Here is a 26,843-nt window from a genome sequence, read left to right as displayed (position 1 = left end):
ATACTTAAAACGTACTCTACTATGCATAAAACTGGAAATCCTCCACATAAAGCTGTATTTAATAACATATGTGACTATTTAACATGGTTTAAAAAACAGTACTGAGATCAACAAGGCAGCCATTTATAGTGCCCTTTATGTACTACTTCCTCTATCATGTGGCAGTCAAAAGGCTAAGTGAAATGCTTGCAGCAAAGAAAACAGTTTTGAAAGGTCATGCTATGCAGACAGCCAGAATTTCTTTCACAATATCCTTACTGTCTATGGCAGACTGCACGACAATCTGACCACAGTTATTTTCTGTGTAAAAGTAAAAAGCACACCACATTATCAAAGGATCAGAAACAGTAAGCACTCAACAATATCATCTTTATGAACATTTTTTCTAACTGCGTAAACATCCATACATATTAACGAAAAAGAACCCCGAGGCAAAGACAATGAATTGGAGAAAGAGGAACTTGGAAAAACTGGAAGGCAAGTTTAAACTATACCACTCTGTTTACTCATAGTGTTCACATAACATAAGAAGCTCCTATAGCCAGGCGTGGTGGCGGGTGCCTGTAATCCCAGCTACTCAGGAGGCTGAGGCAAGAGAATTGCTTGAACCTAGGAGGCGGATGCTGCAGTGAGCCAAGATCGCACCACTGCACTCCAGCCTGGGCGACAGAGCAAGACTCTGCTCAAAAAAAAAAAAAAAAAGGAAGCTCCTAAAGGAAAACTTTTCAAATTAAGACACATCATTTACCAAGAAAAAACCCTAATTATAACAATATTGAAGACATTAAGAACATCTTTCAAAATTTCCATTATCTTAATGACAATTGCAAACAAGGTGCAAAACTTCAAAAACCTCTCTGTGGCAGCTGTAATCCCATCACATTTTTTCCCTTTAATAGCTTTTACTGGTTTATCATTCATCTGAATAGGGAATATATTTTTCCAACAGTTAAGGTAGTACACAATCAATCAGTAAACACAAAAGTGAAAATTTCTCCAGCTCCTTGTAAAATTTCCAAACAGGAGGTTAACAAATGTATTCTTTTTTTTTTTTAAAGAAAGAAAAAAAAAGAAAAGAAAAAAAAATCTAGTGTGTTTAATCACTGTCCTATCCTAAAAGATCAAATTCATGACTACACACAGCCAAGTAACATAGACACAGTCCCTGAAGCTTATGGCAAAGCACACAAGATTTTTTAAGGCCCCAGAATTTTAATTCCTCTGAAAATCTCTCACTAAAATTTAACTGGAAGACAACTTTTTTTTTTTTTTGAGACACGATCTTGCTCTGTCACCCAGGCTGGAGTACAGTGGTATGACCTCGGCTCAGTACAACTTCCGCCTCCCAGGTTCAAACGATTCTCCTGCCTAAGCCTCCCAAGTAGCTGGATCTACAGGCATGCACCACCACACCTGGATAATTTTTGTATTTTTGGTGGAGATGGAGTTTTGCCATGTTGGCCAGGCCAGTCTCTAACTCCTGACTTCAGGTGGTCCACCCGCCTCAGCCTCCCAAAGTACTGGGATTGCAGGCATGAGCCACCACACCTGGCTGAAGACAACTTTCTTTACCAGTTCTGACCTTGTAGCAGAGCATAAGGATTTGTGCTACTTCTAAAACTACCAGAAAACAGTGTATGATAAACATTGTTTTAAGGAAATAAACTTAAAACATTCCATTATTCAAAAACCACAACTATACTACTGGCTGGGCAGAGCCCAGATCGTGCCATGGCACTCCAGACTGGGGGAAAAGAGTGAGACTTCGTCTCAAAAAAAAAAAAACAAAAAAAACACCACAGGGTTTTTTTTTTATAAAACCAAACCCAGGCAAGGCTGTGGAGAAACTGGAAATCTTGTGTATTGCTGGTGGAAATATAAAATGGTATAGCCAGTATGGAAGACAGTAGGATTGTTCCTCAAAAAATTAAAGCGTATGGCGGGGCGTGATGGCTCACGCCTGTAATCCCAGCATGATATTGTTGAGTGCCTACTGTTTCTGGTCCTTGGAGGCCAAGGCAGGCAGATAGCTTGAGCCAGGTGTTCAAGACTAGCCTGGGCAACGTGGCAAAACACTGTCTCTACTAAAAATACAAAAAATTAGCCAGGTGTGGTGGTGGGCACCTGTAGTCCCAGCTACTCAGGAGGCTGAGGTGGGAGGATCACTTGAGCACAGGAGATGGAGGTTGCAGTGAGCCATTACTACACTACTATACTCTAGCCTGGTTGACAGAGTGAGACCCTATCTCAAAAAAATTAAAAAGAAAAATTAAAGCATATGATCCAGTATGATCTAATAATCCCACTTCTGGTGATGTATGCAAAAGAAATGAAAGCAGGGATTTACTCAGATTTGTACACCAGTGCTCACTCACAGCAGCACTGGTCACAATAGCCAAAAGGTAGAAACAGCACCAGTGTCACCATCAACAGATACATAGACAAAAAAAATTTGGAAATGTGGTGTGTACATACAATGGAATATTATTCAGCCTTTTTTTTTTTTTTTTTTTTTTTTTTTTGGAGACAGAGTCTCTCTCTGTTGCCAGGCTGGAGTTCAGTGGTGTGATCTTGGCACAAGCTCCACCTCCTGGGGTCAGGGGTGATTATCCTGACTCAGCCTCCCAAGTAGGTGGGACTGCAGGTGCGGGCCACCACACCCAGCTAATTTTCATATTTTTAGTAGAGACAGGGTTTCACCATGTTGGCCAGGCTGGTCTCGAACTCCTGACCTCGTGATCCGCCCATCTTGGCCTCCCAAAGTGCTAGGATTACAGGCATGAGCCACTGGGCCCAGCCTATTCAGCCTTTAAAGGAATGAAATTCTACTACATGCTACAATATGAATGAACCTTAAAAATATAATGCCAAGTGTAATAAGTCAGAAACAAAAAGACAAATATTGTATGATTCCACTTATACAAGGCACCTGAAGCAGAATAGTCAAATTCATAGAGACAGAAAATAGAACAGTGGTTTCTCAGGGACTAAAGAAGAGGGGGCAATGAGAAGTTATTATTTAATAGGTATGGAGTTTCGGTTAGGGATGATGAAAAAGTTCTGGAGATGGACAGTGATGATGTACTTTTATGAATGTACTTAATGCCACTGAATTATACACTTAAAAGTGGTTAAATTTTCCCCAAGTGCAGTGGCTCACACCTATAATCCTAGCATTTTGTGAGGCCAAGGTGGGCAGATCACTTGAGCTCAGGAGTTCAAGGCCAGCCTGTGCTCATTTAAAAAAAAAAAAAAAAAGCAAAAAGATAAATTTTATATTGTGTGTATTTCACCAATTTTTTTTTTTTTTTTAAACCCTGAGGCCAGGCACGGTGGCTCATGCCTGTAAGCCCAGCATTTTGGGAGGCCGAAGCGGGCGGATCATGAGGTCAGGAGATTGAGACCATTCTGGCTAACACAGTGAAACCCTGTCTCTACTAAAAATACAAAAAAAAAAAAAAAAAAAAAAATAACCAGGCGTGGTGGCTGGTGCCTGTAGTCCCAGCTACTCAGGAGGCTGAGGCAGGAGAATGGCGTGAGCCCAGGAGGCAGAGCTTGCAGTGAGCCAAGATTGTGCCACTGCACTCCAGCCTGGGTGACGAAGTGAGACTCCGTCTCAAAAAAAAAAAACAAAAAAAAAAAACCCTGAGTCCCAGCTACTCAGGAGGCTGAGGCAGGAGAATCACTGGAACCTGGGAGGTGGAGGTTGCAGCAAGCCAAGATCACACCACTGCACTCCAGCCTGGGCAACAGCGTGAGACTCCACCTCAAAAACAAAACAAAACGAAAAACCTGAAGCCAAATAAACTTGTCCATTATGAACTTACAGGCCCTCTGTGCCTCCAACTCATCTTTTTCTACACTTCCTACTTCCCTGTGGTGTTCAAAAATCTGTTTTATTGTACACCCTCTTCTCTCATCTTCACTTTCAGATACTTCAAACATCTGACCTCATGGTTGGTTTTCTTTTTTTGTGAGACGTCTTGCTCTGTCACCCAGGCTGGAGTGCAGTGGTGCAATCTCGGCTCACTGCAACCTCCACCTCTCAGGCTCAAGCAATCCTCTAGCCTCAGTCTCTCGAGTAGCTGGGACTACAGGCATGCGCTGCCACGCCCGACTAATTTTTACATTTTTTGTAGAGATGAGGTTTTACCATGTTGCCCAGACTGGTCTCTAACTCAAGCGATCTGCCGGTCTCAGCCTCCCCAACTGTTGGGATTACAGGCGAGAGCCACTGCACCTGGCGGCCTCACAATTCTTCAGCCTGAAGTTACACCTCTCAGCCACAGCTTGACCTTTCACTTCCCACCACATCCTCACTCCTGGATCTGCAGCTCCACCATCACACAGAAGAAAAGGCCTGACTCTGGTCTACAACTTGACTCAAGCCTCTACCACATTCACAATGATGGTGTCAGCTCCTACTACCTCCACCCTCACTTACTTCAATGCAGCCACTCTGGCCCTCCTGCAGCTCATAGAACACATCAAGCACATCCAGCTTCAAACACTTTGTATTTAAGTTCCTTCAGTCTAAAATGCCCTCCCCACCCTATCCAAAATACCGAGAGGGCCTGCTCCCTCACTTCATTTAGAGGTGCCAACTCAAATGCCACCTAATCAGAGAGGTCTTCCCTAACTTTATACCTTAGTAAACATACCCCTCCTTCATCAATGTCTACTTTTCCCTAATATATTTCCATACCTTAATGACAACGGCAAACAAGGTATAAATCTTCAAAATAACACTTAATCACCACCCAACATATTATATAGTAGGCCCTCCATATCTGTGTGTTCCATATCGGTGGGTTCCACATCCGTGAATTCAACCAACTATGAACTGAAAATATTGGATGCGGGGCCAGGCGTGGTGGTGCGTGCCTGAAATTCCAGCTACTCTGAAGGCTGAGGCAGGAAAATCGCTTGAACCAGGGAAGTGGAAGTTGCAGCGAGCTGAGATCGCACCATTGCACTCCAGCCTGGGCAACAAAGTGACACTCCATTTCAAAAAATTAAAGAAAAAAAAGAAATACTGGATCAGGTAATGGTTCTGTTGTGCCTGTACTAAACATGTACAGACTTTTTTCTATTGTCGTTATTCCCTAAATAATACAATAACACCTATTCACAAGGCATTTACATTGTATTAGGTATTATAATTTTTTTTCATTTTCCAGGTTACCATTGAGATAATTTTTGTTTTTTGAGACACAGTCTCACTCTGTTGCCCAGGCTGAAGTGCAGTGGTAGGATCTGGGCTCACTGCAGCCTCGACCTCCTGGGCTCAAGCAATCCTCCCACTTCAGCCTCCCAAGTAGGTGGAACTGCAGGCATTCGCCACCATGCCTGGCTAATTACAGGTGTGAGCCACTGTACTCAGCTTGCATATAGTTTAAATATTAAAAAGAGTGATTAAGTTTTTACTCAGAAGAGGTAAAAAGTTTGATTGAGATCAAAGACATAGGTAAAGGGTTTAGCTCTTACAAGAGTAGCAATCTTTCTGCTTAGAAACTAGAGGACTGGAAGAGAGGATATATCAAGGAATTTTTAGGCAAAGAGGAAGAAGCTGTAGGATTTCTTTTCTCCTTCTCTTTCTCTCCCCCTCCCCTCCAACAGGGTCATACTCTGTTGCCCAGACTGAAGTGCAGTGGTCCAATTACAGCTCACTGCAACCTTGAACTCCTGGGCTCATGAAATCTTCCCGCCTCAGCTTCCTGAGTAGCCAGTATTACAGGTGTGTGCCACCACACCCAGCTAAGTGTAGGATTTCTTATCTTACTTTTTTTAATAATGTAGGGATTGAGGTTATCTATTCGGCATATAGTTAATTAGTGGTGAGGCTGGGATCCTGGGAGAAGAAAGCATTTAGGAAAAACACTGTAGGGCAGCTACCAAATTCACCAAATATTTACTGACCGCCTGCATTGTGCCAGGCACTCTTGTAGACAAGATTAGTGTTCTCGTGGAGCTAATCACTGGAGTGAACAAGAACAATACCAAATTGTAATGTGATATGAAAAGAATTAAAATAAGGCAGTTGATAGTGACTGGTTATCTTCTTCTGAGGAGGTGACATTAAGATCTGAAAGACAAGAATTTAGCCAAGCTAAAAAAAAATCAAGCTATGTAAGTTTAAACCTCGCTGGGCATGGTGCCTAACGCCTGTAATCCCAGCACTTTGGGAGGCCAAGGCAGGAGGATCGCTTGAGGCTAGGAGTTTGAAAAGCCTGAGCAACACAGTGAGGCACCATCTCTTAAAAAAATTTCAGATTGAAGAAGTAGGCAGAGCCAGGCCACGTAGTGTTCTGTAGCTGTAGTAAGGAGTTTAGACTCAAAGTCTTGTGAGTTTTTTTTTTTTATTTGTTTTTTTTTTTTTTTTTTTTTTTTGAGATGGAGTTTCACTCTTGTTGCCCAGGCTGGAATGCAATGCCACGATCTCAGCTTACTGCAACTTCCACCCCCCAGGTTCAAGTGATTCTTCTGCCTCAGCCTCTCAAGTAGCTGGGATTACAGGTGCCCACCACCATGCCCAGCTAATTTTTTGTATTATTAGTAGAGATCAGGTTTCACCATGTTGGCCAGCTGGTCTCCAACTCCAGACCTCAGGTGATCCACCTGCCTTGGCCTCCCAAAGTGCTGGGATTACAGGCGTGAGCCATGGCACTTGGCGTCTTGTGAGTTTTTAAGCATAAAAGTGGTATGATATGATATATGCCTTAGAGTCCTCTATTTTATTGAAGATAAATTACAGGTGGAGAGTGGAAGCACAAAGGTCAATTAAGAGGCTATTGCAACTAACCAGACCAGAGACGATGGTGGAGAAATTTAATATGATTGCTGAGCAATAGTAAAGGCCTAGTTTGAGATAAGCTAGCATGACATGGCAGGCAGTATGAATTTAGCTAGCATAACCTTTTAGGTGAACATGAGAAATTTGACACTAGTAATTGAAATAACTGTCTATGAGATGCAGGATTGATAAAGGGGATGGATCAAGGCACTGGAGGCCATTATATATTGAATACATATTTACCGAGCATCTACTAATATACCAAGAACTCTGCTAGCTGCTAGGGTTACAACAGTGAACAAAAACAGAGGTCCATTTCTCATGGAGTTGATATTCTAATGAGGACAGAGAAGATAAACAATAAATATATAGTCATCTGTGGTATCTGGGGGGAACTGCTTCCAGAACCCTTGTGGATACCAAAATCCAGAAATGCTCAAGTTCCTGATATAAAACTGTATGGTCTTGCATACAACCTATGCATACCTTCTTGTATACTTTAAATCACCTCTTGCTGGGTGAGCATGGTGGCTCACACCTGTAATCCCATCAGGAAGCTGAGGCAGGAGGATCACTTGAGCCCAGAAGTGATTGCATCACTGGACTCCAGCCTGAGTGACAGACTGAGACCCCATTTTCTTAAAAAAAAAAATTATCTCAGCCGGGCGCAGTGGCTCACACCTGTAATCCCAGCACTTTGGGAGGCCGAGGCAGGCAGATCACCTGTCAGGAGTTCGAGACCAGCCTGGCCAACATGGTAAAACCCCGTCTTTACTAAAAATACAAAAATTAGCCGAACATAGTGGTGGGTGCCTGTAATCCCAGCTACTTGGGAGACTGAGGCAGGAGAATCACTTGAAACCGGGAGGCAGAGGTCGTAGTGAGCCGAGATAACGCCACAGCACTCCAGCCTGGGTGACAGAGCATGAGACTCTGTCTTTAAAAAAAAAAAAAAAAAAAGGCCCAGCATGGTGACCCATGCCTGTAATCCCAGCACTTTGGGAGGCTGAGGCAGGCAGATCACCTGAGGTCAGCAGTTCAAGACCAGCCTGGTCAACATGGTGAAATCCCGTCTCTATTAAAAATAAAAAAATTAGCTGGGCGAGGTGGCACAAGCCTGTAGTCCCAGCTACTCGAGAGGCTGAGGCAGGCAAATCGCTTGAACATGGGAGGCAGAGGTTGCAGTGAGCCAAGATGACGCCACTGCAGTCCAGCCTGTGTGACAGAGCGAGACTCTATTTCAAAAAAATAAAAATAAAAATAATTGGGCATTAATTGATCTATAGGAGATTTGAACCAGGATATATGGTTACCCTAACTATAACTCCAGTGCTTAAGGAAGTGATGGCTGCAGCTATATTACATATGGGTTTAATAAATGAAATAGCTGAAATATTTAGATTTTATCACCTCCTCTTTACTCTTCATTCCATTGCAAGCTGATTTTCAGCCATAAACAGCCTCCTAAAATGGCCCCTGCTGGGATCATCAATGAATTCCTAACTGTCAAATCCAAAAAAGTTTCTCAGTTTTCAACTAACCTGTCTAAAGAGCTTTCGACACTACTGACCCTCCTCTCTGCTTCATGAAGTTCTGTTCTTAACTCTGTAGGAAACATAATCCTCAATAACAGACTATCTTCAAACAAGACCTAGCATCCCCCCCACTCCCACTCCCTACCTCATAGGTTAACTAAAAGATTCATAATCTGCTGGGAGCGGTGGCTCATGCCTGTAATCCCAGCACTTTGGGAGGCCGAGACGGGCAGATCACTTGAGGTCAGGAGTTCAAGACCAGCCTGGCCAACATGGTGAAACCCCGTCTCTACTAAAAATACAAAAAAATTAGCCGGGCATTGTGGCATGTGCCTGTAATCCCAGCTACTCAGGAGGCAGGAGAATTACTTGAACCCAGGTGGTGGAGGTTGCAGTGAGCCAAGATTGCACCACTGCACTCCAGCCTGGGCAACACAGCAAGACTCTACCTCAAAAAAAAAAAATTTATACTCTAACCAATATATAAGTAATTAAAAATACAAAATTGGATACTTACCTAAGAATGATCGCCCCCATTTCAGTCTTTTAGGAAAACAGATGGCATTACTTATTTTTTAAAAGTGACATTTTCATGGAAGCCTTTTTCCAGTTAAAACATACACTACAAAAAAGGTTGAAGACAAAAGTATTAATCTAAACGAGCTAAATTAAGTCAGGTAAATTTTATTACCTATATATGTAATCACTTGTTAATGCTACACATTTTAAAATATGTAGGTTGAAGATCTAATGAGGCTGAAGATCTTTGCTCTCAGATTTTGGCCATTTTCTTATTGGATTGGCTTTTTCTAATTAATTAGTAGGCTTTATATATTCAGGACCAGGACAGACAAAATAATTTGCAGAGCACAGTGCAAAATAAAAATGTGAGGCCTTTTCACCAAGATGGCACCAAAGAGAAAAAGGAAGCCCCTGCCTCTCCCAAAGCTGAAGCCAAAACAAAGGCTTTAAAAGCCAAAAACACACTGCTGAAAGATATCTGCATGCTACCCACCTTCAGACTGCCCCAAGACACTGCAGCCAAAATATCCTAGGAAGAGCACTCCCAAGAAAAACAGGCTTAATCCTGACCAATGAGAAGACGGAAGACCACACCACACTTGCATTAGTTGTGTATGTCAAAGCCAACGAGTGCCAGATCAAACAAGCTGTGAAGAAGCTCTAGGACACTGACATGGCCAAGGTCAACACCCGGATTGAGTCTGACAGAGAGAAGGCATATGTTCAACAGATTCCTGACTATGATGCTTTGAATGTTGCCAACAAAACTGGAATAACCTAAACTGAGTTCAGCTGGCAAATTCCAAATATAAATTTTTCACCATAAAAACATTTTAAAATAAGTAAATAAAAATGTTGGGCTACTTTTTCAAAAATTAAGAATTTCAAGACGGTGACAGCTTACCAATAAACTAAGCACGGGGACCATCTAAATGAGGGGTCCTGTGTGACTGCACAGATTGCGAACCCATGAAGCCGGCCCTGGTCAGGACACTAATTCCCTATTACATATATTACAATTAATTTTCCCAAAACATGTGGCATGTTTTCACTTTCTTTAAGGTGTCTTTTGATGAAGATGAATTTTTTAAATGAGAGGAACATTATAAAACAAATTTCAGAACAATTTCAAAGTACATAAAGCTGATTGTTTTTCCAAAAGTAAGAAAATTGGTGAACTCAAAAATAACAAACTTGTTTATTCAGGATGTTGATAGTGGGGGAGGCTATGCACGTGTGGGTATGGTTATGACTGTGTAGGGTAGTGGGTGTATGTGAAAACTCTCTGTACCCCTGCTCAATTTTGCTGTGAACCTAAAACTACTCCTAAAAATAAAATCCAGGGCCAGGAGTGGAGACATGTGCCTGTGATCCAGTTACTCAGAGGCCGAGGTGGAAAGATCACTTGAATCCAGCAGGCTCAGGCTGCAGTGAACCAAGATCGCACCACTGCACTCCAGCCTGGGCAACGGAAATAGACCCTGTCTCAAAAAAAAGAAAAAGAAAAAAAATCCTATATACTCTATGGAAAGATTTTCTGTGTAAATCTCTATTCTTAAGTGAAAAACACATTGTGCAAGGGGGAAGGTGGGAAGACCAATTTGCAAAATAACAGTTATAATATGCTACCTTTGAGATTGGTGGATTTTAGGGTAAAGATAGAAAGAAGAATCTGCAGTTATTTATTTATTTATCTTTTTTTCTTTTTGTTTTTGAGACAGTCTTACCCTGTTGCCCAGGCTGGAGTGTGGTGGTACAATAGCGGCTCACTGCACCCTAGACCTCCCCGGCCTCAGGTGATCCTCCACCTCAGCCCCACAGGTAGCTGGGACTACAGACATGCACCACCATGCCCGGCTAATTTTTGTATTTTTTGTAGAGACAGGTTTCATCACGTTGCCCAGGCTGGTCCTGAACTCCTGGGATCAAGTGATCCGCCTGCCTCGGCCTCCCAAAGTTCTGAGATTACATGCCCAAGCCACTGTACCTGGCCAGAATCTGTGCAATGGCATGATCTCGGCTCCTGCAACCTCCACCTCCAGGGTTCAAGCAATTCTCCTGTCTCAGCCTCTTGAGTAGCTGGGATTACAGGCATACGCTACCAGGCCCAGCTAATTTTTGTATTTTTAGTAGAGATGGGGTTTCACCATGTTGGTCAGGCTGGTCTCAAACTCCTGACCTCGTGATCTACCCACGTCGGCCTCCCAAAGTGCTAGGATTACAGGTGTGAGCCATTGTGCCTGGCCCAGAATCTGTATTTTTAGTGTCTTTATTTATATAAAGAAACTCTAGAAGGTTACATGAGAAACTGAACAATAGTTTCCTGGGTGGGGTGGAGTGTTGGAGGAATGGTGTGAATAGAAACAAGGTAGTTGAGGGATATAGGCGGGAAAGACTGTCCACTTGTTTTTGTATTTAAAAGTATTTCTAACTCCAGGATAATCCATTACTACAATACATAGATTAGTAAATGAATGCACCAAAATGGGGCCTAAATACTATCAACACAAACACCCAATAACAGGACCTATTCTTTTACCATCTCTGGAACTAAGACCTTAGCACTGCCCACCTCACTGAAGTCATCAACCCAAGATCTCTAACACTAGTCCCCTTGGAAAAGAATATTTTCTCCATAATTCCATGTTGCTTCTCTCAGGGTCTGGGTCAACTTTTTCTCCCCTAGCTATACAAAGCCTCATGTCTCTTCTGAACAAAAGCCTCACCAAGCCAGGCACAGAGATGTAAGCCTGCAATCCAGTTACTTGGGAGGCCAGAGGATCACTTGAGCCCATAAGTTCAAGACCAGCCTGGGCAACATGGCGAAACCCAATCTCTACTAAAAATACAAAAATTAGCTGGGCGTGGTGGCATATGCCTATAATCCCAACTACTCGGGAGGCTGAGGCTATGCTGTTCCAACACCCTCCAAATCTGTCTCTCTGCTTCAAATCTTACTTCTTTTTTTTTTTGAGACAGAGTCTCACTCTGTCGCCCAGGCTGGAGTGCAGTGGTGCAATCTTGACTCACTACAACCTCCACCTCCCGGGTTCAACCAATTCTCCTGCCTCAGCCTCCCAAGAGGCTGGGATTACAGGTGCCTGCTACCACATCTGGCTAATTTTTTTTGTATATTTAGTAGAGATGGGGTTTCACCATATTGGCCAGGCTGCTCTTGAACTCCTGACCTTGTGATCTGCCCGCCTCACCTTCCCAAAGTCAAATCTTACCTCTCTACAATTAATCCACACCAGATCAACCAGAATGTACCTTGTACAGCATAAATCATATCACTGGAGTGATCTGCTTAAAACCTTCCAAAGGCTTCCTGCTGTTAACCCTACCCACCTTACAACTATGAACTACTAAGACCCTACATGATATTAAAAATGACCTACCCTATATGATCTGGTATCTGTCTACAACTAACCTCATCTTTTTTCTTTTCTTGTTTTTTTGTTTGTCTGTTTTTGACACAGGGTCTTGCTCTGTCACCCAGCCTGTTGTGCAGCGGCATGATCACGGTTCACTGCAGCCTCAACCTCCTAGGCTCTAGGGATCCTCCCACCTCAGCCTCCCTAGTAGCTGAGACTACAGGCGTGTGCCACCACGCCTGCCTAATTTGTTATTTTTTGCAGAGACAGGGTTTTGCCATGTTACCCAGGCTGGTCTCAAACTCCTGTGCTCAAGCGATCCACCCACTTCGGCCTCTAAAAGTGCTGGGATTACAGGCATAAGCCACCATACCAGGCTCTGACCTCATTTGCTTTCCTCTTCATTCAACTACTCTCTAGCCTTACTGGTATATTTTCTCTTCCTCACACTTTGTTCCTAATTAGGGCTCTTGTACATGCTGTTCTTTCAGCTTGCAATGTGCTGCCCCCAGGTCTGCCACTTCATAACATTTATGTTTTAACTCAAAGTTACCTCTTCTAAGAGGCATTCTATACAGTCTCACAGTTAAGATAGCAACCTAGGTCATTATCTACCACATTACTTTATCATCTTTATAATATTTATTAATACTCACAATTCTCATTTATTAATATAAATGTTTCTTCTACTGGAGAATATAAAAGTCTTGAAGATAACTTTTAACCCATGACACTTTTTGTTTTTAAACAGAGTCTTTGTCACCCAAAGATTGCAGTGATGCAATCATGGCTCACTGCAGCCTTGACCTCCTGGGCTCTAGGGATCCTCCCACTTCAGCCTCTTGAGTAGCTGGGACTACAGGCATATATCACCACACCCAGCTTTTTTTTTTTTTTGTAGGGATAGGGTCTACTATGTGGTCCAGGCTGGTCTCAAACTCCAGGGCTCAAGCAATCCTCCCACCTCAGGCTCTGAAAGTACTGGGATTACAGGCTTGAGCCACTGCACCCAGCTACAACTCTATTATTATTATTATTATTTTTGAGATGGAGTCTCACTGTCACCCACGCTGGAGTGCAGTGGTGCGATCTTGGCTCACCCACTGCAACCTCTATCTTCCGGGTTCACGTGATTCTACTGCCTCAGTCTCCTGAGTACCTGGGATTACAGGTGTGCGCCACCACGCACAGCTAATTTTTATAGTTTTAGTAGAGATGGGGATTCGACATGTTGGCCAGGCTGGTCTCGGACCTCCTGACCTCAGGTAATCTGCCCATCTGGGCATCCCAAAGTGCTGGGATTATAGGCGTGAGCCACTGTGCCCGGCCTATTTTTTAACTTTTCTATTAATTCTGAATTATTTCAAAATCACATACATATAAATTTCACACTAAAATAGAATAGATTCAGGAAACATTTTTAAAAATCCCCCACGTCCTCTTTCTTCTTACTCAATTTATTATGTAGGATGTAGCCTACTTATTACAGTAAGTTCGATAAAAGTTTACCTATTCTCAAACAGGTAATTAGGGGTAAGACTTCTAACAAAATTCTCTAGGCACAGTAAAAATGAGATGAGAAGTCAAAAAAGCAAGTAGAACAGGTACCCATTATAATGAAATGAGGTGATATAGCAAGAGTATTATTTTTTAAATAACAATAATCTACACAGGAATGAGCAGTTGTACCATAGCAATTTGTATCAAATATCAGAGCCTCCCCATTTTACGTTCATTGTGTGCTTCTGGATCATGCCACAGCCATTATCAATGCATTAAATGGATAAAATTACCTATATTCAAAGTTGTAAGAATGACAGAATAGGTATATTTATAGTTGAAAACAGTCACAGGACAGGTGCAGTCGCTCATGCCTGTAATACTAAAGCTTTGAGAGGCTAAGGAAGGAGGACTGCTTGAGCGCAGGAGTTGGAGGACAGCCTGGACAATGTAGCAGATCTCATCTCTAAAAAATATAAAAATAAAAAATTAGCCAGGCGCGGTGGCTCACACCTGTAATCCCAGCACTTTGGGAGGCCGAGGCAGGTGGATCAGGAGGTCAAGAGATCATCCTGGCCAACATGGTGAAATCCTGTCTCTACTAAAAATACAAAAATTAGCTGGGCATGGTGGCGCGTGCCTGTAGTCCCAGCTACTAGGGAGGCTGAGGCAGGAGAACTGCTTGAATCCGGGAGGCGGAGGTTGCAGTGAGCAGAGATTGGGCCACTGCACTCCAGTCTGGCAACAGAGCAAGACTCTGTCTCAAAAAAAAAAAAGAAAGAAAAAGAAAAAGAAAAAATTAGCTGAGCGTGTTGGTGCACACCTGTAATCCTAGCCACTTGGGAGGCTGAGGCGGATGGATCACCTGAGCATAGTTCAAGGCTGCAGTGAACTATGATGGTGCCACTGAACTCCAGCCTGGGCCAAGCAGCAAGATCCTGTTTCTAAAAACAAAAACAAAAAAGAAGAAAAAGAAAGAAGGAAAGAAAAGGGGAACCAGGCACAGTGGCTCACGCCTGTAATCTCAGAACTTTGGGAGGTCGAGGCAGGTGTATCACTCGAGGTCAGGAGTTCAAGACCAGCCTGACCAACATAGTGAAACCCCGTCTCTACTAAAAATACAAAAAAAAATCCAGGCATGGTGGCGGGCGCCTATAATCCCAGTTACTCGGGAGGCTGAGGCAGAAGAACGGCTTGAACCCAGGAGGTGGAGGTTGCAGTGAGCCGAGGTCGCGCCACTGCACTCCACCCTGTGTGACAGAGACCAGAGACTCCATCTCAAAAAAAAAAAGAGGCCGGGCGCGGTGGCTCACGCCTGTAATCCCAGCACTTTGGAAGGCCGAGGCGGGCGGATATCGAGGTCAGGAGATCGAGACCATCCTGGCTAACACGGTGAAACCCCATCTCTACTAAAAATACAAAAAATTCTCCGGGCGTGGTGGCAGGCGCCTGTAGTCCCAGCTACTCCGGAGGCTGAGGCAGGAGAATGATGTGAGCCTGGGAGGCGGAGCTTGCAGCGAGTCAAGATCGCAACACTGTACTCCAGCCTGGGTGACAGAGTGAGACTCCGTCTCAAAAAAAAAAAGAAAGAAAGGAAAGAAAGAAAGAAACGACAAAGAAAGAAAGAAAGAGAGAGAGAGAAAGAAAGTAAAGAAAGAAAAGGGAAGGGGGGAAGGGGGAAAGGGAAGGGGAAAGTAGAAAGGGGAAAGGAAAGAGTGGGGGAAAGGGAAGGGGGAAGTAGACAGGGGAAAGGAAAGAGTGGGGGAAAGGAGGGAAAGGAGGAAAAGAGGGCAAGAGGGAGGGATGCTTATCTCTATTGAGATATTACAAGTTCCCTTGCCTGTGGAAAACTCCATTGTTAATTTGTGAGAAAAAAAAGAGAGAAGAAAGGGCAAATAATGTTAGTATTGTTATTTTTTTAAAAAGTTTTGACCTTCCAGAGCTCAGGGACCTCTCAGGGTCCCCATACTGTATTTTGAGTACCAATCCTGCTCTATTCTGTGGTCCACAATACCCTAGATAGGATCTATATCTATCATTTGTATTTACCCCAACATATCAGAATTATCTGTTCATTTGCCAGTCTCTCTTGAAGTTTCTTAAAACTAAAACCATGAGCCATGAACCTTCTTCAACTTTGCACCCCCAGTGCCTCATACAGCACACAATACATATCCTCTCAATAAATGTTCCATGAATAAATGATGGATATAGGAAAATATTCACACTCTAATATATTAATATAAAGGTGTATGTGAATAAAGTGGAGTTTCCCATGGCCAACTCTTTAGCTAAAAGAAATGTACAAAAGAAAAATCTTATGATAAATTGACAGCAATGCCAGAAGTGGAATAAAAGATATAGTCAAACCTGGTATGACCACATTAGATCAGAACTTTTCAGAAAGTTCAGCCCTGAGGGAACAAGGAAAGCAGATCCTAAAGGGCATCTTAAACTGTAAACAAACACCCACTGCTCCAATCTTCCACCAGAATAAAAAGTATCCACCTCTGCAAGCAGACAATTAAACCACTGTTTTTAAAAAGGTTGGGAAGGGAGGTGGTGTCAAGGCAGGGAGAGTTCCAGAGACTGGATGGCTAAGAAAGAACATAAACAAGTATCCTCACCTTATGAAACTTACGTATATTTTAAATTTTGTCAAATAAGAATACAAAAAAACATATTTTCCTGTCTTTATTTGCATTAGTTTTTAAGTCAATGCCTCTTTCCATTTCTATGAATGACCCCTATCCTCCCAAACCAAGTAAACACCAACATGATAGCATTATTGAACACAGGACACACATTTGCCTCTCTTGCTTATTATTACACGTGGCCAGTACCTTGTTGCTTAACAAATATATCTAGATTGTTCATTAATTGGATATCTGCAGCAGCACGTGGGCCAAGGGAAAAGAATTCCTTTTGCAGAGAAGTCCTCGGATGAGGCTGGGGCAAGGTGTCACACAGGCCAAGACATGAAAGAAGCTCTTGGAAGAGGTTCAGGTGTGGAGGGAAAATTCTATGCTGAGTTTTACCACAAAGGCACTAATGGCCTCCTTCTCTGGGCCTCCATTCTCAAACACAACATGAAGCTCTAAAATGCTTAGGCTCTCTACCTTGATTTTCAGAAAGTCTTTGTGGCTTGTCTATCTAGGAAAGCTCCAGCCTCTCAGCAGAATGAATTTGACATTCCAAAGGTGTGAATTTTGACCAGAATCAATTCACTGGAGGCCCACATCAATACACAAAGCATTCAATTATTGTTAGATAATTTACAAACAGGTTAATACTGTTACCACACATTCTAGATAAGAAAATAGGTATAGAAGCAACCTGACAGGCCAGGTGCAGTGGCTCACACTTATAATCCCAACACTCTGGGAGGCTGAGGCAGAAGGATTGCTTGAGGCCAGGACAACATAGCAAGACTCCACCTCTACAAGAAATTTAAAAAGGAAGAAGAAGAAGGAGAAGAAGGAGAAGAAGAAGAGGAAGAGGAAGGGGAAGGGAAGGGAAGGGGAAGGGGAAGGGGAAGAGGAAGAGGAAGAAGAAGAAGAAGAAGAAGAAGAAGAAGAAGAAGAAGAAGAAGAAGAAGTAACCTCACAAATCACTTGGCCTCTTATAGAGAAAAAATACACGAATATTTTAGAAAAAAACAGGCCAGGCATGGTAGTTCACATCTATAATCCTAGCACTTTGGGAGGCCAAGGCAAGAGAATGGCTTGAGCCCAGGAGTTCACGACCAGCCTGGGCAACAGAGCAAGAGCCCCTCTCTCTGAAAAAATTACAAATCAGCCAGGCGAGGTGGCACACGCCTGTAGTCCCAGCAACTCAGGAGGCTGAGGTGGAAGCATCGCTTGTGCCCAAGAAGGTTGAGGCTGCAGTGAGCCATGATCATGCCACTGCACTCAGCCTGAATAACAGAGACCTTGTCTCAAAAAAAACAAAAGAACAAAAAGCTTGGAAACTATGGCTTTTAAATTAAGAGGACACAATGATGTTTTTATTCTGATTTGATATCCTTATCAACTCTTAAGAAGAAAATCACTGTAAAATAAGCTAAAATGTAAATCTGAATCACTAAATGCAAGACGCAATTGCTTAAGAATTCTTAATTTTACAATTTCTTTCCAAAGTATACTGTAAGCAGCCTTTAGAAAACTCAGTATGGCCAGGAACGGTGGCTCACGCCTGTAATCCCAGCACTTTGGGAGGCCAAGGCGGGCAGATCACGAGGGCAGGAGATTGAGACCATCCTGGCTAACACCGTGAAACCCCGTCTCTACTAAAAATACAAAAAAAATTAGCCGGGCGTGGTGGCAGGTGCCTCTAGTCCCAGCTACTCGGAAGGCTAAGGCAGGAGAATGGCGTGAACCCGGGAGGCGGAGCTTGCAGTGAGCTGAGATCGTGCCACTGCACTCCAGCCTGGGTGACAGAGCGAGACTCCATCTCAAGAAAAAAAAAAAAAAGAAAAAAAAACTCAGTATTTGGCTGGGCGTGGTGGCTCATGCCTGTAAACCCAACACTTTGGGAGGCAGAGGCAGGCGGATCACCTGAGGTCAGGAGTTAGAGACCGCCTGGCCAACATGACAAAACCATCTCTGCTTAAAATAAAAAATTAGCCGGGCATGGTGGCACATGCCCGTAATCTCAGCTACTTGGGAGGCTGAGGCAGGAGAATTCCCCGGGAGGCGGAGGTTGCAGAGAGCCGAGATCGTGACACTGCACTCCAGCCTGGGTGACAGAGCGAGACTCCATCTCAAAAACAAACAAACAACAACAACAAAATCAGTATTTATTAAAAACAGAATTAGGGGCCGGGCACAGTGGCTCACGCCTGTAATCCAAGCACTTCAGGAGGCCGAGGTCGGCAGATCACAAGGTCAGGAGATTGAGACCATCCTGGCTAACACGGTGAAACCCCCGTCTCCACTAAAAATACAAAAAAATTAGCTGGGCGTGGTGGTGGGCACCTGTAGTCCCAGCTACTGGGGAGGATGAGGCGGGAGAATGGCATGAACCCGGGAGGCGGAGCTTGCAGTGAGCCAAGATCGCGCAACTGCACTCCAGCCTGGGCAACAGAGGCTATCTCAAAAAAAAAAAAAAAAAAAAAAACAGATTTAGGATGTACATCTTCTCTTTTGTTGTTGTTGTTGTTTTTGTTTTGTTTTGTTTTGTTTTTTGAGACACTCTCACTCTGTCACCAGGCTGGAGTGCAATGGCACAATCTTGGCTCACTGCAACCTCAGCATCCCCGGTCCAAGCGATTCTACTGCCTCAGCTTCCTGAGTAGCTGGGATTACAAGCATGCCCCACCATGCCGGGCTAATTTTTGTATTTTTAGTAGAGATGGGGTTTCACCACGTTGGCCAGGATGGTCTCAATCTCTTGACTTCGTGATCCTCCTACCTTGGCCTCCCAAAGTGCTAGGATTACAGGCATGAGCCACCGCGCCCAGCCCCATCTTCCCATTTTTAAAGGATTCTTCCCCTTACAAAAAGAATCAGAACTTCCTTAATTAGATCAGCAGAGCAATAGTTTCTACAAGATTGAGAAAGCTGTGCTAATATAATTATACACATATCAGTGGTTTATTTATTAAATCTTCAGTGATTTTCTCAGACTCTAAGAGAAGTAGGCCAGGTGAGGTAGCTCACACCTGTAACCCAGCACTTTGGGAGGCCAAGGCAGGCAGATCACTTGAGGTCAAAAGTTCGAGACCAGCCTGGCCAACATGGCAAAACCTCGTCTCAACTAAAAACACAAAAATTAGCCAGGTGTGGTGATGCACACCTGTAGTCCCAGCTACTCTGTAGGCTGAGGCAGGAGAATTGCTCGAACCCAGGAGGCAGAGGTTGTAGTGAGCTGAGATCCTACCACCGCATTCCAGCCTGGGAGACACAGTGAGACTCCATCTCAAAAAAAAAAAAGATCACTGTTATATTATTCACCCACATGATAACTAAACATGCTCAGCAGAACAGAGAGTTCCAAGAGTGACACAGTTGTATGGACAACACTAGAACTGAAGAGAGGAAGCTCTGAACCTCAAAGAAATTGAGGCCTGCTTATTCAGGATTGCTCTCGAAAAATTAGACTTGAAAAGAGACCAACGGAATGTAAACAGCTAGAATGGCCAGCAGCAAAATAAGCTTGTATTAGGCGAATGGTGAGAAAATAGAGATTTCTTGGATGGGAATCACCCTGGGAAATAAGTCAACTTGCCAATGTTGATACTGTATACAGCTGGACGTTGAAGAATACCACTCTTAAAATACAAGAAACTGGAATATTGCAGATTCTAGGCAGGGGATAAGAGGCTTACTCTCCATAATAAACTTGTATTTTTAAACTTTATAATATGTGTAAGCATTCCACAGCTCCTATAGCTTTTTGCAGTAGTGCCCTCAAATACATAAATTATATGCATACATACAGATGTGTTAACTACTGTTATAAATATGAGCCACTTATTACAGAAAATATGTCAATTTGCCTTCATTGTTTCTGGTCACAATCTGTATCTTGGGATAATACAGGATATGAACCAAATGTTTCAAAGTCAAATCTATATCTTATTTATCCAGGCTAGGTGTGGTGGCTCATGCCTATAACCCTAGCACTTTGGGAGGCCCAGGCAGGAGAATTACTTGAACTCAGGAGTTCGAGACCAGCCTGGGCAACGTGGTGAAACCCCATCTCTACAAAACATAGAAAAATTAGCCTGGTGTGGTGGCACACACCTGTAATCCCAGCTACTCAGGAGGCTGAGGCAGAAGAATCACTTGAACATGGGAGGTGGAGGTTACAGTGAGCCGAGATTGCGCCACTGCACTCCAGCATGGGCAACAGAGTGAAACTCTGTCTCAAAAAAATAAAATAAATAATAATAAAATAAACCTTATTTATCCATTACAGCACTGCTTGTAATGCCAACACACTATAAACTTTCTTAAAGTTTGTCAACAGAGGACTGGTTAGATGCACTATGGTACATCCACATAATGGAATGTTGTGCAGCTATAAAAAGAAATTAAAGTCCAGGTGTGGTGGGAACAGTAGCTCACACCTATAATCCCAGCATTTCGGAAGGCCAAGGTGGGAGGATCACTTGAGTCCAGTAGTTCAAGACCAACCTGGGCATCATGACAAGATCTCATCTACACTAAAAATTTTAAAAATTAGCCAGGCATGATGGTGGCACTTACAGTCCCAGCTACTTGAGATGCTAAGGTGGAAGGATCGCTTTTGAGCTCAGGAGGTTGAGGCTGCAGTGAGCTATGATCATGTCATTGCACTCCAGCCTGGGGAAGACAGCAAGATCCTGTCTCAAAAAAAAAAAAGGTCTGGCTTCCAAGATGTCTTCTCTTACTAGTCCAGCTCACAATGACCTTGATCTCCTCATAAATTCGAGGGTTTTTTTTAAAAAAACACAATTAAGCACTACACCACATGCTGCCTTTAGTGCTGATTATTTTTATTATATATGTCATGTTCCCTCAATCAGATTGAGGGCTAGGAAAAGATACATTTCCTTATGACATAGGGTATTTGAATTCCAAAATTAACAGAGCTTTTTATCCACTGCTCAGCAAGTTCCAAAATTTCATTTTACCATTTCTTTTTCTAACTATAAAACTTATGACGGAACCCCATGTCCCATCCAAGAAATTAAAGGGGGAAATATATTACTTATTGACAACAGTCAAAATCTCAGTTAAAAGAAGTTCAAAAAACAACCTCTCATGTAGTATGTAAACCTATAAAACATTTAGAAGGCCGGGTGCAGTGGCATACACCTGTAACCTCAGCACTTTGGGAGGCCAAGGCAGGAAGATCATTTGAGCCCAGGAGTTCAAGACCAGCCTGGGCAACAAGGCGAGACCCTGTCTCTACAAAGAAAAATACAGAGCCAGGTGTGGGAATGCACAGCTACTCAAGAGGCTGAGGTGGGGTGGGGGTCGCTTGAGCCTGGGAGGCAGAGGTAACAGTAAGATGAGATCATGCCACTGCGCTCTAGCCTGGACAACAAGCAAGACTCTGTCTCAAAACAAAAAAAAATTAGGAGAAAATCTAGGCCCTCTCTCTCTCTCTCCTTCTCTCTCCGTCTCTCTCGCTCTCTCTCTCTCTCCTTATATATATATATGTACACACACTATATATAATGTTTTATATATGAATATAAAATATAAGTTTTATATGTGAATATATTAGACTATATTATATATACTAATACATTGTATATATTTAAAAGTATTTATTTCTGCTGTTTAAAGGGAAAACCTAGTTGATCTTGAGTTTGGCTATGAGTTTTTATATAACACCAAAAAACAAGATCTATGAAAAAAAAATGGGTAAGCTCGTCTTTATTAAAACTTACAACTTCTGGCCAGGCACGGTGGCTCATGCCTGTAATCTCAGCCGAGGTGAGTGGATCATCTGGGGTCAGGAGTTCAAGATCATCCTGGCCAACATGGTGAAACCCCATCTCTACTAAAAATGCAAAAAAAAATTAGCCAGGCGTGGTGGCATGCACCTGTAATCCCAGCTACTCAGGGAGTTGAGGCAAGAGAATCGTTTGAACCCGGGAGGCGGAGATTGCAGTGAGCCGAGACTGTGCCACTGCACTCCAGCCTGGGAGACAGAGTGAGATTCCGTCTCAAAAAAAAACTTACAACTTCTGTGAAAGATACGATTAAGAAAATTAAGCCGGGTGCGGTGGCTCACGCCTGTAATCCCAGCACTTTGGGAGGCTGAGGCGGGTGGATGACCTGAGGTCAGGAGTTCAAGACCAGCCTGGCCAACATGGTGAAACCCCTGTCTCTACTAAAAATAAAAAAATTAGCCGGGCATGGTGGCAGGCGCCTGTAATCCCAGCTACTCGGGAGGCTGAGGCAGGACAATCGCTTGAACCTGGGAGGCAGAGGTTGCACTGGGCCAAGATTGCACCATTGCACTCCAGCCTGGGAGACAAGAGTGAGACTTCGTCTCAAAAAAAAAAAAAAAAGAAAATTAAAAGCCAGATTTTTCACTATTGGAGTAGGAGTTTACAGCAGTTAAACAAGAAGAGGAAGCGAGAATGGACTGGAGTTAGAAACATCAGTATAAACTAATGTTTAGCTTAACACAGACATAGTTAAATATGGATAAATGTATAGACATATGTATATAGTATTCACATATATTTCCTTGTTCTATCAGCTGAGAGAGCTTAGAAGCAGACACCCCAGTAGTAAAGAGGGCACATTATGTTCAACTCTTAGTTTCTAACACTGTTCTCCAATAAAAGGGACCAGTTCCCTTGGAGAAATGACTGATCCTAGGATGAGGTAAGAAATACACAAAGTAAGCCTTGAATATCTTGTAGTAATGTAAACTAAAAAAGTGCTCAAACACACACACACACACGAACACACACACACACAATGATAGGAAACCGTGAAAGGGACTAGGGCAAACTGAAAGAGCTCCCAATGGCCAAAGCTAGAATATTTTGAGCAATAAAGTAATGAAGTATTGGATTATAAACCAAAGTACAAAATAAATATATCTACAAGTCTACACTGATATAAGTAAATGATTAAACAAATAAATGGGAGGGCAGAATAAATCTCCCACACAGAATTCCAAAATAATTTGTGTAGATACACCCCCATCAAGGAAAGGAACTATAACGCCCCACTCTTTAAGTGTGAGCTGCACATAGTGCCTTCCTTCCAAAAAGTATAATATGAAAAGGAGAGGGAAAGAGTCACTTTACAGCAGGGAAACCTAACAAGCTACCTCAGCCAGCCAATCAAGGACAACATCAACAATGATAATTCATTTTTTAGTATATACTTTTGATATCATGTCAGAAAAATGGCACTTTACTTCTGTGGTCTTCCTCGCAAAAACCCGTAATTCCAGTCTAATCATTAAAAAAAAAATCAGAAAAATTCAATTGAAAAACATTATGCAAAATAACTGACTAGTATTCCTCAGAACTGTCAAGGTCATCAAAAACAAGAAATGTTGGGCCGGGCATGGTGGCTCACACCTGTAATCCCAGCACTTTGAGAGGCCGAGGTGGATGGATCACGAGGTCAGGAGATTGAGACCATCCTGGCTAACACCGTGAAACCCCGTCTCTACTAAAAACACAGAAAAAAATTAGCCGCGCGTGGTGGCGGGCGCCTGTAGTCCCAGCTACTCCGGAGGCTGAGGCAGGAGAATGGCGTGAACCCGGGAGGCGGAGCTTGCAGTGAGCCCAGATCGCGCCACTGCACTCCAGCCTAGGCGACACAGCAAGACTCCGTCTCAAAAAATAAGTAAATAAATAAATGTCGGCCGGGCGCGGTGACTCACGCCTATAATCCCAGTACTCTGGGAGGCTGAGATGGGCAGATCACAAGGTCAGGTGTTTGAGACCAGCCTGGTCAACGTAGCGAAATTCTGTTCCTACTAAAAATACAAAAATTAGCTGGGCATGGTGGTGCGTGCCTGTAATCCCAGTTACTCAGGAGGCTGAGGCAGGAGAATCGCTTGAACCCGGGAGGCGAGGGTTGCAGTGAGCAGAGGTTGCAGTGAGCCGAGATTGCGCCACTACACTCCAGCCTGGGTGACAGAGCAAGACTCTGCCAAAAAAAAAAAAAAGTCTAAGAAACTGTCATGGCACCACTAAGGACAACTAAAAAATATTGTGGGGAAAAAGATACATAATTGGTAAAATTGGAATATAAACTATATATTAGGTAACAATACGGTACCAATGTTAAGTTTTCTAAATGTGGTAACTATACTATTGATATGCAAGAAAATTTCCCTTTTTTTTTTTTTTGGCAGAGTCTCACTTTGATGCCCAGGCTAGAGTGCAATGGCGCAATCTCGGCTCACTGCAACCTCCGCCTCCCAGGTTCAAGCAATTCTCCTGCCTCAGCCTCCCGAGTAGCTGAGATTACAGGCGCCCGCGACCACGCCTGGCTAATTTTTGTATTTTTAGTAGAGACGGGGTTTCACCGTGTTAGCCAGGATGGTCTTGATCTCCTGACCTCATGATCCGCCCGCCTCGGCCTCCCAAAGTGCTGGGATTACAGGCGTGAGCCACTGCGCCTGGCCCTGATATGCAAGAAAATTTCTACAGATAAACGTAACAATTTAGATGGATCTTCAGAGAATTATGCTGACTGAAAAAAAAACAGGCTAGGCATGGTGGCTCACGCCTGTAATCCCAGCACTTTGGGAGGCCAAGGCAGGAAGATCACTGGAGCCCAGGAGTTCAAGACCAGCCCAGGCACCGTAGCAAAACCTTGTCTCTACAAAAATTTTTAAAAATTAGCTGGGTGTAGTGGCACATGCCTGTAATTCTCAGCTACTTGGGAAGCTGAGGCCAGAGGACTGCTTGAGCCCAAGAGTTTGAGGCTGCAGTGAGTTATTATCGTACTACTACACTAAAGCCTGGGCAACAGGGCAAGACCGTATCTCTAAAAAAGAAAAAAGCCAAGCTCCTAGATGAGTTCATTTATATAACATTCTTGAAACGACAAAATCATAAAAAAACAGATTAGTGGTTGCCAGAGGTTAGAAAGGGTGGGAGGGAGGTGACTGGGGCTATAAAAAGGTAGAATGAGAGATTTTTTTTTTTTTTTTTTTTTTTGAGACAGTCTCGCTGTCACCCAGGCTGGAGTGCAAGTGGTGCGATCTTGGCTCACTGCAACCTCCACCTCCTGCGTTCAAGCAATTCTCCTGCCTCAGCCTCCCAAGTAGCTGGGACTACAGGCACACACTACCACTCCTGGCTAATTTTTGTATTTTCAGAAGAGATGGGGTTTCACCATATTGGTCAAGCTGGTCTTGCTCCTGATCTCGTGATCTGCCCACCTCAGCCTTCCAAAGCGTTGGGATTACAGGTGTGAGCCACCGTGCCTGGCTTTTTTTTTCTTTTTTTTTTTGAGACAAAGTCTCACTCTGTCACCCAGCCTGGAGTGCAATGGTGTGATCTCAGCTGACTGCAACCCCCAGCTCCCGAGTTCAAGTGATTTTCCTGCCTCAGCCTCCCAAGTAGCTGGGATTATAGTCATGCGCCACCATACCCGGCTAATTTTTTGTATTTTTAGAAGAGATGGGGTTTCACCATGTTGGCCGGGCTGGTCTCGAACTCCTTACATCAGGTGATCCACCCACCTCAGCCTCCCAAAGTGCTGGGATTACAGGTGTGAGCCACCACGCCCAGCCAGAATGAGAGACTCTTGTAATGGAACTATTGTGACTTTACGGTGGTGGTGGTCACTCAAATCTATATATATAATAAAACTGAATGACCTAAATACACACTGAAATAAGTGAATGTAAAACTGGTGAAATGTGAGTAAGATATATAAACTATAGCCAAGTCAATTTCGTGGCTGTGGTATCTTTCCATAGTTATGCAAGATGTTACCATTGGAGTATTATGGGTAAAGGATAATGGATTCCTCTGTATTATTTTTTACAACTGCATGTGAATCTACAATTATCTCAAAATAAGAAAAAAAAATTTTTTTAGTGGTGTCTAGAACTGAACAGCATTCCTTTTTAGGACTGGCTACAATTCTACCAATGCTATTTAGGACCACATCAGCTTTTCTGTCAAGAGAATCCCTCTGCTCTACCCCAGCATTTTGTACTCAGACTATGGTTCACCCAGAGAGTTAAGACACACTTAAGTGATACAGTTCCCAAAGATCTAAACAACCTCAGAGTCAATACTAAAAAAGTTAGCTTGCCCAAGCTAAATGTTTCTAAGGCCAAAGTCTTTCTTCAGTTTAATTCACACATGATTAAGGGCCTACTCTATTTTTTTTTTTTTTTTTTTGAGACAGAGTCTCGCTCTGTCGCCCAGGCTGGAGTGCAGTGGCACGATCTCTCCGCCTCCCGGGTTCACGCCATTCTCCTGCCTCAGCCTCCCGAGTAGCTGGGACTACAGGCGCCCACCACCACACCCAGCTAATTTTTTGTATTTTTAGTAGAGACGGGGTTTCACCATGTTAGCCAGGATGGTCCCGATCTCCTGACCTTGTGATCTGCCCGCCTTGGCCTCCCAAAGTGCTGGGATTACAGGCGTGAGCCACCGCACCCGGCCGATTAAGGGCCTACTCT

The 26,843-nt window shown here is 43.3% G+C and overlaps 1 protein-coding gene across 2 annotated transcripts in view; it reads right to left on the bottom strand.

Annotated features, from left to right (window-relative positions):
• The window catches only part of PIK3CB (phosphatidylinositol-4,5-bisphosphate 3-kinase catalytic subunit beta), a 187,632-nt gene that overhangs the window by 138,913 nt on the left and 21,876 nt on the right, over positions 1–26,843 (bottom strand). The window contains exon 2 of one of the 2 annotated variants that reach the window (XM_030816749.1): positions 8,846–8,950. The exons of the other annotated variant lie outside the window; for it this stretch is intronic. The gene's annotated coding sequence lies outside the window, so the exon portion shown is untranslated. The remainder of the gene's footprint in view (positions 1–8,845; positions 8,951–26,843) is intronic. 2 annotated transcript variants of the gene reach the window in all.

The sequence above is a fragment of the Nomascus leucogenys genome, chromosome 8, assembly GCF_006542625.1.
Source record: "Nomascus leucogenys isolate Asia chromosome 8, Asia_NLE_v1, whole genome shotgun sequence".
Taxonomy (NCBI): Eukaryota; Metazoa; Chordata; class Mammalia; order Primates; family Hylobatidae; genus Nomascus; species Nomascus leucogenys.
Note: the sequence above shows the minus strand (reverse complement) of the source record. Positions and strands in the feature narration are given on the sequence as shown.